Below are 15,254 nucleotides of genomic sequence, written 5' to 3' on the forward strand. Positions count from 1 at the left end.
CTTGTTTATTGTCTCCCCCCCTCCCACTGACTGAAAACCCTTTTCAGTTCGCTTTTACAGGGAGCATGAGCAATGGAGATGATGATTTATGAAAAATAAAGCATGAAGTGGGTGTGAATGTTACATCTGGTGTGCTTTATTTTTTCATAAATGCCAGGGGGTGATATTCGGCTTGTAGTGCCTATTTTTGGGGCACTATGAGATCCCTTAGGTTTCCAAAATGTTGTCCGTGACATGTGCGCACACTTTTGGCACAAATCATACTGGATGCCATCTTCATAAAGGGGTTAAAGCCGCAGACATGCACTTAACATCCACTAGATGTATGCAGTACAGGAAGATCATGATGTCAATCAGTGTGCAATGCTGATTTGATGCCAATGCTGCCATTTTGGAGCTCCAAGGTCCAGTCCAAATTTTCTTAACTTCACACAGATGAATCTGCATTAAGCAGCATGAAGGACCCACTGCCAGCTATATTTAAAGGGATTATTAACTACTTACAGGTTAGTTCCAAGTTGATTTATTCTGGCTGTTGCTGCAATTCTACATGTTTTTGGTATTTTCCCATCGTTGTTTCAAGTTTTAAAAGTATACAGGGAGTGTTGTGGCAAGTGCGGCAATACTTTCGCTGACTTCAAGACTTCTGCACAAACCAGTGTCTCCCAGACATGGGTGCAATAGTAGGCAATCTCCTTGGAATCGATCATGACTGGGAATATGAGTAGAGGCCATGCAGAGCAGGACAAACTGCCACAAGAGGGAAGGGGGTGGTGGGGGGAAGGGCTTTCAGCACGAGGCCATATCTGGTTGGGGTGCAGATCTCCTATCTGAACCTCAGCGAGGAACAATGTGGTGAGGCGCTGATGCTTCAGTAAGGAGGCCGTCACTGAATCTGCCACCTGCTGCAGTCACAACTTGCAACCTCAGAGCAGGGCAAGAACTGCAATGCCAGTAGCTGTGAAGGTGAACATGGCCATGAATTTTTATGCATCTGGCTCCTTCAGGTTGATGCTGGAGATATTTGCAACATCTCACAGTTTGCTGTCCACTATTGCATAAGAGGCCACTAAGGCTCTCTATTCAAGGAAAGAAAGACTTGGCATTTATGTAGTGTCTTTCATGACACCGGACGCCCCAGGGCGCTTTACAGTCAGTGATGTACTTGTAAAGAGTAGTCACTGTTTTAATGTAGGAAACGTGGCAGTCAATTTGTGCACAACAAACTCCCACAAACAGCAATGTGATAATGACTAGATAATCTGTTCTTTGTGATATTGATTGAGGGATAAATATTGGCCAAAACACCAGGGGTAACTCCCCTGCTCTTCTTCAAAATAATGCCATGGTGTCATTTACATCCACCTGAGAGGGCAGACATTTAACGTTTAATCTGAAAGATGGCACCTCTGACAGCACAGCACTCTCTCAGTACTGCACTGGAGTGTCAGCCTAGATTGTTGTGCTTAAGTCCTGCACTGGAACTTAGAGGCAAGAGTGCTACCCACTGGCCATGGCTGGCGCATGTGAGAGATAACTTCCTTTCATTCCCTCTTGCCAGAGAGAAATAGGTGGAGTGTGCACCAGGATTTACAAGGATTGCAGAAATCCCCATGGTGGAAGATGTCATTGGCTGAACGCACATTGCTTTGCGGGCAACGTATGACAACTCTGCCTTATACCAGAACTGAAAGAGATTCCAGTCCCTCAGCGTTTAACTGGTGTGTGGCCATAGGCAGTGAATCATGCAAGTCAGTGCCCAGTATCCTGCTAGCAGGCACATTGCATTCATTCTGTGGCAGTCGGACGTGCTGGCTGTATTTCAGCTACCACAGCAAACCAAAGGGTGGCTACTGGGTGACAAGGGCTATCTGCTGACAACATGGCTGATGAATCCCTTACAACCCACATACATGGGTGCAGCATGCATATAATGAGAGCCTTGCAGCCAAAAGAAATGTGATAGAAATGTGATGGCCATTGGTGTGCTGAAACAACAATTTGGCTGGCTGGAATGCTGTGGAGGAACCCCTGCAGTACATGGCTAAGTGGGTGTCAAAATTTGTTGCGGTATGCTGTATGCTACACAACCTTACCTTCATAAGGGAACAGCCCTTGCCACCACCTATCAGGCGACAAGCTGAGGAGGAGGATGCAGAAGAGGAGGAGGAGGGGAGGCTGCAACCTAAACAGCCTGTTTGTGCCATGGCTATACATGAAGAACTGAGGGAAGTAAGGGAGGAAATTGTTGAGGTACTGGTCATAATCTTCCAATGATACAGGGTGGTGGCGGCGGAAGACTGGAGAATTGCAATTGCAAATAGTCAGTTGGACAAGCGTGGATTAATTAAGGAAAGCCAGCATGGATTTGTTGAAGGCAAATCATGTTTAACTAACTTGATTGAGTTTTTTGATGAGGTAACAGAGAAGGTTGATGAGGGTAATGCGGTTGATACAGTGTACATGGACTTCCAAAAGGCATTGGGTAAAGTGCCACATATAGACGTGCCAGCAAAGTTGAAGCTCATGGATTCAAAGGGACAGTGGAAGAATGGACATAAAGTTGGCTGAGTGACACGATACAGAGCGTACTGGTGAATGGTTATTTTTCAGCATGGAGGAAGACATAGAGTGGGGTTCCCCAGGTCTTGGTTCTAGAACCACTGCTTTTCTTGATATATAATTAATGACCAAGGCTTGGGTGTACAGGGAACAATTTCAAAATTTGCAGATGACATAAAACTTGTGTGTACTGTGAGGAGGAGAGTGATAGATTTCAAGAGGACATTGACAGGCTGGTTGAATGGGCAGACACATGGCCAATGAAATTTAATGCAGAGATATGTGAAGTGATACATTTTAGTAGAAAGAGCAAGAAGAGGCAATAAAAAGAGTGCAATTCTAAAGGGGTGTAGAAACAAAGAAACCTGGCGGTATATGTGCACAAGTCATTGAAGGTAGCAGGGCTGGTTGAGAAAGTGGTTAAAAAGGCATTCGGGAGCTTGGGTTTTATAAATAGAGGCATAGAGTACAAAGAACAGTACAGCACAGTAATAGGCCATTCGGCCCTCCAAGCCTGCGCCGATCTTGATGCCTGCCAAGACTAAAACCTTCTGCACTTCCTGGCACCGTATCCCTCTATTCCCATCCTATTCATGTATTTGTCAAGATGCCTCTTAAACGTCGCTATCGTGCCTGCTTCCACCACCTCCCCCGGCAGCAAGTTCCAGGTACTCACCACCCTCTGTGTAAAGAACTTGCCTCGCACATCCCCTCTAATCTTTGCCCCTCTCACCTTAAACCTATGTCCCCCAGTAACTGACTCTTTCACCCTGGGAAAAAGCTTCTGACTATCCACTCTGTCCATGCCGCTCATAACTTTGTAAACCTCTATCATGTCGCCCCTCCACCTCCGTCGTTCCAGTGAAAACAATCCGAGTTTATCCAACCTCTCCTCATAGCTAGTGCCCTCCAGACCAGGCAACATCCTGGTAAACCTCTTCTGTACCCTCTCCAAAGCCTCCACGTCCTTCTGGTAGTGTGGCGACCAGAATAGCACGCAATATTCTAAGTGTGGCCTAACTAAAGTTCTGTACAGCTGCAACATGACTTGCCAATTTTTATACTCTATGCCCCGACCGATGAAGGCAAGCATGCCGAATGCCTTCTTGACTACCTTATCCACCTGCGTTGCCACTTTCAGTGACCTGTGGACTTGTACGCCCAGATCTCTCTGCCTGTCAATACTCCGAAGGGTTCTGCCATTTACTGTATACTTCCCACCTGCATTTGACCTTCTAAAATGCATTACCTCACATTTGTCCGGATTAAACTCCATCTGCCATTTCTCTGCCCAAGTCTCCAACCGATCGATATCCTGCTGTATCCTCTGCCAATCCTGTGCTTCCCTCAACCAAGTCTCTGTAATAGCAACAACATCATAGTTCCAAGTACTAATCCAAGCTCTAAGTTCATCTGCCTTACCTGTTATACTTCTCGCATTGAAACAAATGCACTTCAGACCACCAGTCCCGCTGTGCTCCGCAACATCTCCCTGCCTGCTCTTCCTCTTAGTCTTACTGGCCTGATTTACTAGTTCCCCCTCATTTATTTCACTTGCTGTCCTACTGCTCTGGTTCCCACCCCTCTGCCACACTAGTTTAAACCCTCCCGGGTGACACCAGCAAACCTCGCAGCCAGGATATTTGTGCCCCTCCAGTTTAGATGCAACCCGTCCTTCTTGTACAGGTCCCATCTGTCCCTGAAGAGATCCCAATGGTCCAGATATCTGAAACCCTCCCTTCTACACCAGCTGTTCAGCCACGTGGTTAGCTGCACTATCTTCCTATTTCTAGCCTCACTGGCACGTGGCACAGGGAGTAATCCCGAGATTACAACCCTAGAGGTCCTGACTTTTAACTTTCTACCTAACTCCCTAAACTCCCCCTGCAGGACCTCGTCACTCTTCCTGCCTATGTCGATGGTACCGATGTGTACCACAACCTCTAGCTGTTCACCCTCCCCCTTCAGAGTGCCCCTGTCCATTCAGAGACATCCTTGACTCTGGCACCAGGGAGGCAACATACCATCCTGGAGTCTCTTTCACGCATATCTGTGCCCCTGACTATAGAGTCTCCTATAACTATTGCTCTTCTGTGCTTTCTCCCTCCCTGCTGAACACCAGTGCCAGCCGTGGTGCCACTGCTCTGGCTGCTGCTGTTTTCCCCTGATAGGCCATCCCCCCCAACAGTATCCAAAACGGTATATTTGTTAGAGAGGGGGATAGCCACAGGGGATTCCTGCACTGACTGCCTGTCCCTTCTAGTGGTCACCCATCTATCTGCCTGCACCTTGGGTGTAACCACTTCTCTAAAACTCCTGTCTATGACGCTTTCTCCACCTGCATGCTCCTAAGTGCATCCAGTTGCCGCTCCAACCGATCCATGCGGTCTGTGAGGAGCTGTGAGGTACAACAGCAAAGAAGTTATGATGGATCTTTAGAAAACACTGGTTCGGCCTCAACTGGAGTATTGTGCCCAATTCTGTGCGTCACTCTTTAGCAAGGATGTGAAGGCTTTAGAGAGGGTGCAGAAAAGATTTACGAGAATGGTCCCAGGGACTTCAGTTATGTGGATAGATTGGAGAAGCTGGGGCTATTCTTAGAGAGAGCAGGTTGAAAGGAAATTTGATAGTGGTGTTCAAAATCATGAGGGATTTACACAGAGTAAATAGAGAGAAACTTCCCATTGGCGGAAAACCAGAGGACACCAATGAATGACGATATGAGGCAAATCTTTCTTACGCAGCGAGTAGTTAGGATCTGGAATACGCTGCCTGCGAGTGTGGTGGAGGCGGATTCGATTTAACTAGTTCAAAGTTAGACCACTGCACAGTTCTTGTTGAGATGTAGTCTTGTCTTCACTCTGAGAACACACTCCATCATGTTGTGTGGCACTACCACTGTGCAAAATGGGATAGATTCAGGATAGAACTAGAAGCTCAAAACTGGGCATCTTTGAGCAGCTGTGGGCCATCAGCAGCAGCAGAATTGTATTCAACCACAATCTGTAACCTCATGTCCTGGCATATCCCTCAATTTACCATTACCATCTAGACAGGTGACCAACCCTGGTTTAATGAGGAGTGCAGGAGACGTGCTAGGAGCAGCACCAGGCATACCTAGAAATGAGGTGTCAGCCTAGTGAAGCTATGACACAGGACTCTGTGCCTGCTAAACAGAAGAAACAGAAGGCAATAGACAGAGATAAGCAAACCAATGGGTCAGATTAAAGCTCTGCAGTCCTGCCACATCCTGTCATGAATGTTAGTGGACAAGTAAACAACTAAATGGAGGAGGAAGCTCCACAAACATTCTTCAATGAAGGTGGAGCCCAGCACATCAGTGTAAAAGACAAAGGTGAAGTATTTGCAACCATCTTCAGCCAGAAGTGCCGAGTGGATGATCCATCTCGACTGCCTCCTAAGGTCCCCAACATCTCACTTGCCAGTCTTCAGCCAATTCAATTCACTCCACGTGAAATCAAGAAACCACTCAAAGCACTGTATACAGCAAAGGCTATGGACCCTGATCACATCCTGGCTGTAGTACCTAAAACTTGTGCTTCAGAACTAGCCGCTGCCCTAGCCAAGCTGCTGCAGTACACCTACAACACTGGCATCTACCTGACAATGTAGAAAATTGCCCAGGTATGTCATGTCCACAAAAAGCAAGACAAATCGTATTCAGCCAATTACCGCCCCGTCAGTCTACTCTCGATCATCAACAAAGTGATATAAGGTGTATTTGGCAATGCTATCAAGCGGACTTACTCAGCGATAACCTGCTCACCGATGCCACTGGGTTACACACCTTATTACAGCTTTGGGCCAAACATGGACATAAGAGCTGAATTCAAGAGCTGAAATGAGAGTGACTGCCCTTGACACCAAGGCAGCATTTGACCGAGTGTGGCATCGAGGAGCCTTCGCAAAATTGAAATCAATGGAAATCAAGGGGAAACTCTCCACTGGTAAGCGTCATACCTAGCACAAAGGAAGATGATTGTGGTTGTTGGAGGTCAATCATTTCACCCACAGGACATCACTACAGGTATTCCACAAGGAAGTGTCCTAGGTCCAACCATCTGCAGCTGCTTCATCAATGTCTTTCCCTCCATCATAAGGTCATAATTGGGGATGCACGCTGATTTTTGCTCCGTGTTCCTCAGGTACTGAAAACGTCCGTATCCATATGCAGCAAGACCTAGACAATATTCAAAGTTGAGCTGATAAGTGGCAAGAGAGAATCTAACCATCTTCCCTTGACATTCAACAGCATTACCATCGCTGAATCTGCCACCATCAACATCCCGGCAGCTACCATTGACCAGAAATTTAACTGGACCAGTCATATAAATACTGCCACAACAAGAACAGGTCAGAGGCTGGGAATTCTGTAGCGAGTAATACATCTCCTGACTCCCCAAAGCCTGTCCACCATCTACCTGGCACAAGTCAGGAGTGTAATGGAATACTCTACACTTGCCTGGATGAGTGCAGCTCCAACAACACTCAACAAGCTCAACACCATCCAGGACAAAGTAACTCGCTTGATTGACACCCCTTCCACCACCTTAAACATACATTCCTTCCACCACAGTGGCAACCATCGACAAGATGCACTACAGAAATCAGCAACCTCTACCACGTAGAAGAAAAAAGGCAGCAGATACATTGGGACACCACACTTGCAGGCTCCCCTCCAAGTCACATGTCATCTAGACTTGGAACTATATTGCTGCTCATTCACTGTCACTGGGTCAAAATCCTGGAACTCCCTCCCTAACAGCACTGTGGATGTACCTACACCACATGGACTGCTGCAGTTCAGGAAGATGGCTTACTACCCCTTTCTTAAGGATAATTAGGGATGGGCAATAAGTACTGGCCTTGCCAGCGATGCTCACATCCCACAAATAAATTTTTAAAAACATGACTTTCAAAAGGGAATTGGTTAGCACCTGAAAAAAAATATGCTGGTCTACAGGAAAAGGGCTGGGGAGTGGGACTAGTTGATATGCTGTAGCAGAAAGCCAGCATGAACATCATGGGCCAAATAGCCTCCTTCTATGCTGTAATCATTCTATGATTCTATGAAAGGAGAAAGCGACAAAGGTAAGGATTTGGGAATGAGAGGGGGCAGAAGTAAGAGTTACATGTTTACACCATCTGCAACCTTTAAGTCAGAAGAGATTGTGGGATGGGAGGAAGTGGGATGTGAGAAGGAGGATTAAGTCGGAGGATACTGTCATCCTCAATGGATTCAGCCCTACTGCTGGCCACAGCCTCAGCAATGGCACTTCTGATAATGGCAGCATCATCTCTTCCATGGATGTTAGAACATGCAGGCAGGCCTGTCCCCTTCTGCTTAGTTGCTGCTGCTTTGGGTTGTATGCAACCTACTGTAAGAGAGGAAAGTGATGCAATATGATTGGGTGATATAGCTGTCATGATTGAATAGCTGGCTTTGTGTGCAGCCTGTGAGATGTGGGTGTGAGGCTTGTAGCAGTGCTAAGTATATTAGGGTGAGATGAAGCGTGTGAATATTTGGTATGAGTCCTAATTGATAGAGATGAATTTTGCTGTGGTTGAAGCTAATGGTGCAATTGTTAAGATATGTCATTTGCAGATGCATTAAACTTCTTGCAGCACTGCATCTAGGTCTTTGGGGCTAAACCCCCAGCATTTAGCTCCACCGCTATCTTTTCCCGCTGCCTTCTCATTGGGTGCCTGGAGGGCCTCCTGACATGCCCCCTCTACCTCGCCCTGCGGATAAAGGACATCTCTCCTCCTTTCCACCTTCTCCACTAAGACCTCCAGTGGAGCGTTGGAAAACCTGGGTGCACGCTGTTTCCCATGTTCAGCCATTGTTGTTTGCTGCACAGCTTTATTCCAACTGGTGTTAGCACTTCAGAAGCCACAGTGCACCTTCTGTTCAAGAAGTGAAGGCTAACTTTTAAGCAGTGCAAGAAAGAAATGATATTGGGCCCCCTGCTAATGTGTGCAGCCAATGAAAGTGCGGTTAGTGCTGGATGCACGCAGCAATCATGATAATGAGCAGGCAGCACGAAGATGGCGTGCAGCTGCATTACATTAAAGGGCACGAGGTAACCGCACATCATAATCACTGTGTCTGTTTTTGGGGATATCTAATTTACTCCACCAACCCCCTCCCTCCCTCCCCCCCCCCCCCCGCCATGTCTAGAATCTATTGTCAAATATGCCATTGTTACCAAGATTCTGTAATTCTTTTCAAAAGGGTTTTTGAGGCTATCTTAGTGACCTGCTGAATGCTAAGACAACTACTGTCCCGAGAAGTGTTGTCAGGTCATGTTGTTCTAAGAACATGGCTGTCACTCAATTTAGTTTTAGTTTTAGAAAATACAGGCAATTAATTGCCTGCTGGTATTTGAATTTCTCCATATTTTCTACCCTTTGTGTTAGTCCGTAAGAGGACTACTTCATGTAACCTGGAATTGCATTACGCGTAGAATGATTTAGGTGGAATGTTAAATTTATTCAGTCCCTTTGGGATCAATGATATGGTTCTGTGAGTAGATTCAAGAAACAAATGTGTGTGATTTACTATGGAAAATATTGGTGTGAAATTAATTCTATTCTTGGTGGGACTGTGGGTTGAAGAAAATGTTCCGTTTAACAGTGGAAAGTACAGACAAGGTACAGTGATTTCAAAAGTTAGTTAAATGCAGGGTGATCAAAGAATAGTTGAGGCCAAAAAGTATATAGTTCTTGTTATGAGTTACCATCTTCAAGTTTCCACTTATCTGAAGGAATTCAAGCAAAACAGTATCGAAAAGAAACAATTCCAGATTCACCTGTTGGCCAAAACTCTCAGAATTTAAGTTTGCTTCTGGACTGCTGTTTCTTTTGGGCCTCCTTATCTCGAGAGACAATGGATACGCGCCTGGAGGTGGTCAGTGGTTTGTGAAGCAGCGCCTGGAGTGGCTATAAAGGCCAATTCTGGAGTGACAGGCTCTTCCACAGGTGCTGCAGAGAAATTTGTTTGTTGGGGCTGTTGCACAGTTGGCTCTCCCCTTGCGCCTCTGTCTTTTTTCCTGCCAACTACTAAGTCTCTTCGACTCGCCACAATTTAGCCCTGTCTTTATGGCTGCCCGCCAGCTCTGGCGAATGCTGGCTGTTTACATTTTGCATTAAAGTTAGCACATGGCAGCAGGAGTCCACACTCTGGTTCCAGTGTTTGATTTCCAGCCTCTGCTCCTTGGGTTTCTGAAGTGCAGACTTGTTCTGCTATTTGTGCTCATCATCCATGTTGAGCATAATGACTCAAAGCTGGGTGTTATGTCGGTGTTAGGCGAGCACCACAAGGGCAGCTACTCTTGCTGGTGCGATAGTGAGGAATAGTTTGGGACCACCTATCGCCAATTTTTCATATTTCACGCCAAGCCCTACTAAGCATAATTGTATACAGCACTAAAAGCTCAACTACAACCTCCCTAAACTCCCAATTTACTGTCATAGATCTGGGTAAGCTATGAACTTGTATTGCCAAGTACAAGGTACATCCAACCCCATGAACAGAAATTGAATAGTCTCTGTCATCAGTTACACTGGGATTCCAGTCCCAAAGCGCTGTCACAGGTCATGCTATACCGAAGGACTATTCAGGAAGAGCTATAGACTGACTATTGTCTACTGCACCCCCAGGACCACTTTCAAAGAAAAGAGCTGTGCAATTATCTTCCCGCCCGGCAAAATTTTTATTTTTATTTCTGTTTGCCATTACATCAGATTTGCATCAGAAGTTGTGATTGTGTACAAGGCTTGACTAGAGTCAGTAAGTGGAAATTCCAGAATCTGGTTCTCACTGATGGGAATAAAAATGAACTGCTCAGACCTGAATAGGTTTTTTAATGGAAATACTGGCATTTTTACTTCATTAAGTAAAGCAACTTTGTGGTTAGGGTCTCAGAAAAAGTCTTGAAAACAGGTGAGAGCTTCATTATTCCATGCAAAATCATGTCCTTTGACATCTTTAAGACAACAATGCCAATTTCATCCACACCAGCGAGGCTCTTGCTCAGTGGTATAGGGCAGGAAACGGCCAGGTCTAGCCTGACTTAAGGGGAGGGGTTACTGGGAGAGTTCTGGCAACATTATTAATTTATAGATTTTGGGAGTTTTGATCCTTGAGGATCACCTGAATTGCTCTCCTTGCTATTTCTGCAAAGATCTCAGCCTCTTAAGTTATATTCTCTGTCTCTTCTCACCCTTGATCTGTCCTGCCCTCCCCTTTAAGATGCTACTGGTCTTTGCTCTGGGATTCCTGCCCTCCCAAAATGGTGAGCTGGCTGTCGGTGCTTAAAATATGTGGGCAGTTTACCAATTGTATTTAAATGAGCCCCAACCATATAAATAGTTTAGACCTCTTGCTGACAACATTGGGTGAGCATTGCAATTGCTCTGTCCACTTCCCGCCTCATATATGCCATCGACCAAAATTGAGGCCTATGTTTCTTTTCTAGCTCCTTACGCAAGTTTTGGAATCCAGGTTGCAAAAACTGGCATATATTCCTTTTGAAACTATGAATGATGTCCTGCAACGTTTATCATAGATAAAAAGTAATAGGTTTAGTTATTCAACATTGCTGCAATTTAATCCCAGATTTCTCTCATGGACTGCACACCCTCCTGATCGCACTTTTTCGGGACTATGATGGTATGTCTGCCATCAGTTTTATGTTGATGTTGGAATGTAGGTAGTTCTCACATATGTCACTTTGAGTACCAAGCACTACATTTCTATACTGGTGGGTCTGCTGCGCATACAGAGAACCAAGCTACAGTTCCTAGCCCTGGTAGTAAGTATGCATCTGGTATCCAGATTGAGACATAACCTTCTGGTCCTTCTCACTTACCATTTGGTAGCTGCACTAGTGCAGGGGTATAACTGCCATGATGCCCCCAAGGGCGCTAGCCTGCTGCAGTCAATCACACAACTGTGGCGTGGTTCATGTGCAAATTGTCTGTGTGTCTGCTTGCTGGCACTAATTCATGTCCCTTTTTTATCCATTCATGAGATATGGCATTGCTGGCAAGGCCAGCATTTGTTGCCAATCCGTAATGGCCCTCGAGAAGGTGGTGGTGGTGAGGCCATTAGGTATATATTTGCCTCTCCCTGTCACTTCTGCCAAAATGCATGACATCACACTTCTCCATTAAATTCCTTCTGTCACTTGTCTACCCATTCTGCTGGCCTATCTATGTCCTATTGCAGTTGATTAGTATCATCCTCACTGCCTGCCACACCTCCAAGTTTGGTATCATTGACAAATTTTGAAAGTAACGGTTCAATGTTACTTAAATTGGTATAAGTTTAGACTATAGTATTTCACTCTGAATTTAATGAACTGTAATATTTTTCTTATGAAACTAGTGAGTTTTCCATTTCTTTCGCAATGCCAAAATCAAGTATCAGTTTAGATATTTCATAAATATAAAGTTAGAAACCTGTTTTAAGTTAAATTATTTCCTTCCTTGGTAATTATGTAACTGCTGTTCACGATCACCAAGTTGAATATGCTTTATTTAACACATGACTGATTTGCATTTTGAGGGTGTACAGCAGGCTTTTTTAAAGCAATCATTTCTTATGGTCACATAGAATCATAGAATGGTTACAGCATAGAAGGAGGCCATTTCGCCCGTTGCGTGCATGCTGTCACTCTGCTAGAGCAGCTCACCTAGTCCTACTCCCACTCCTTTTCCCCATACCCTGAAAATGTTTCCTCTGCCAATAATAATCCAATTCTCTTTTGAAGGTCTCGATTGAATCTGCCTCCACTACACTTTTAGGCAGTGCATTCCAGATACTAACTACTCACTACGTAAAAAATATTTTCCTCATGTCATTCACATCCTTTGCAAGAATAAAAAGTACATAGTACTTCCACTGACTCAGCAGAAGCAGCAAAAAAAAAGTCAAAAGCACCTCACCTGTAAACTGAATGGTAATGCCTTTAAATAGCTGTGGCGGAGTGGCGGGGGGGGGGGGGGGGGGGTGGTGGGGGCGGTAGGGGGAGTTCCTCTCATTTTCTACAATGCTTGTTTAAGAGAGGGTATTAACAGGATTGGCAAGGTCCAAAGTGGCAGGTTGGGGGCCAAATCAGCATTAGATTCTGACTGATGATATGATCCGCCTGTTCTGCATGCTTCTGGTCCATGCACGGGATGCCGGGGCTACTGCCCTTCAAGACATGGTGATCGGCCACACCAGAAGCTGATCCCTCATCATATTTTTTGTCACCTGGCTCCCTGTTATTTGCTTTATACAGAATAATGAGTCTGATTGGTCTGTCCCATAAGCAGGACCCAATTCGGTGACAAAACCACACAGGGCTCCCTTTAAAGAGTCCAAATCAATCAGCTCCTCATTTCAGATTTCCAACCATAGGCTTTGTTCTTCAGCTTCAGCGATCATGTCTAGGCTCTCCATATTCTAAACACAGCATTTTTCATTTGTATTATTTACTTTTATTTCTATTTTAGCCTCCAGACTCTGTCTTGCTCCTTCAAAGTACTTCAGAACCTCAGTGATTAGTATGGCCTGAAAAGTTTACCATCTTCTGATGGTGCCTTGAGATGCTTTTCCTGATATATATTTATGACCTGGACTTGGTATACAGGGCACAATTTCAAAATTTGCAATTGACACAAAACTTGGAAATATTGTGAACTGTGAGGAGGATAGTGATAAACTTCAAGAGGACATAGACAGGCTGATGGAATGGGCAGAAAAGTGTGAAGTGATTCAATTTGGTTGGAAGAACAAGGAGAGGCAGTATAAATTAAAGTGTACAATTCTTAAGGGGGTGCAGGAGCAGAGGGGCCTGGGGGTATTTAGGCACAAATTATTGAAGGTGGCAGGGCAGGTTGAGAAAGCAGTTAATAAAGCATACGGGATGTTAGGCTTTATATATAGGGGCATAGAGTACAAAAACAAGAAGTCATGATAAATCTTTATAAAACACTGCTTCGGCCTCAACTGGTGTATTGTGTACAATTCTGGGCATCACACTTCTGGAAGGATGTGAAGGCTTTAGAGAGGATGCAGAAAAGATTCATGAGAATGTTTCTAAGGATGAGGGACTATGTGGATAGGCTGGATAAGCTGGAGCTGTTCTCCTTGGAGAAGATTAAAAGGAGATTTGATTGAGGCGTTCAAAATTATGAGTGTTCTGGACAGAGTAGATAGGGAGAAACTATTCCCAGTGCAGAAGGATCCAGAACCAGAGGAGACCGATTTAAGGTGACTGGTAAAAGAGGCATTGCTGGCAAGGCCAGTTTTTGTTGCCCATCCCTAATTGCCCATGAGAAGATAGTGGTGAGCCAACTTCTTGAACCGCTGCAATCTAGTGATGTAGGTACACCCACTGTGCTGTTAGGAAGGGAGTTCTGCAGTGCGTCCTGTGTACGGTACACAGTGCTGCCATTGCACTGGTGGTGGAAGGATTGAATCTTTAAGGTGTTGGATGGGGTGCCGATCAAGCAGGTTGCTTTGTCCTGGATGGTGTTGAGCTTGTTGAGTGTTGTTGGAGCTCCACTCATCCAGGCAAGTGTAGAGCATTCCATTACATTCCTGACTTGTGCCTTGTAGATGGTGGACAGGCATTGGGAAACCAGGAGATGTGTTACTCACTTCAGAATTTCCAGTCTCTGACATGCTCTTGTAGCAACAGCATTTATATGACTGGTCCAGTTATGTTTCTGGTCATTGGTAACCCCCAGGATGTTGATGGTGGTGGATTCAGCGATAGTATTGCAGTTGAACACCAAGGGAAGATGGTTAGATTCTCTCTTGTTGGAGATGGTCATTGTCTGGTACTTATGTGGCACAAATGTTACTTGCCACTTATCAGCCCAAGCCTGAATGTTGTGCAGCTCTTGCTGCATCTGGACACCGGCTGCTTCAGTATCTGAGGAGTTGAGAATGGTACTGAACATCAGCAAACAGCCCCACTTCTGACCTTATGATAGAGGGAAGATCTTTGATGAAGCAGCTGAAGATGGCTGGGCCTAGGACACACTCCTGAGGAACTTCTGCAGTGATGTCCTGGAGCTGAGATGATTGGCCTCCAACAACCACAACCAGCTTCCTTTGTGCTACGTATGACTCCAACCTGTGGAGAGTTTCCCCCTGTTTCCCATTGATTTCAATTTTGCTAAGGCTCCTTGATGCCACACTCAGTCAAATGCTGCCTTGATGTAAAGGGCAGCCTCCCTCCTCACCTCTTGAATTCAGCTATTTTGTCCATGTTTTGACCAAGGCTGTAATGACGTCTGGAGCCAAATGCCCCTGGTGGAACCCAAACTGAGCATCGGTAAACAGGTTGTTGCTGAGCAAGTGCCACTTGATAGCACTGTCGATGACACCTTCCATCACTTTGCTGATGATTGAGGGTAAACTGATGGGGCAGTAATTGGCTGGATTGGATTTGTCCTGCTTTGTGTGCAATTTTCCACATTGCCAGGTAGATGCCAGTGTTGCAGCTGTACTGGAACAGCTTGGCTAGGCTACGGCTAGTTCTGGAACACAAGTCTTCAGTACTATTGCCCGAATGTTGTCAGGGCCCATAGTCTTTGCAGCATCCAGTGCTTTTAGCTGTTTCTTGATATCATGTGGAGTGATTCAAATTGGCTGAAGACTGGCATTCGTG

General features: G+C 45.3%; 1 protein-coding gene across 6 annotated transcripts in view; it reads left to right on the forward strand.

The window, feature by feature from the left end:
* Positions 1-15,254, forward strand: part of ercc6l2 (excision repair cross-complementation group 6-like 2) — a 135,620-nt gene that overhangs the window by 74,120 nt on the left and 46,246 nt on the right. The gene's annotated exons all lie outside the window — the stretch shown is intronic.

This window comes from Heterodontus francisci, chromosome 4 (genome assembly GCF_036365525.1).
Source record: "Heterodontus francisci isolate sHetFra1 chromosome 4, sHetFra1.hap1, whole genome shotgun sequence".
Lineage (NCBI taxonomy): Eukaryota > Metazoa > Chordata > Chondrichthyes > Heterodontiformes > Heterodontidae > Heterodontus > Heterodontus francisci.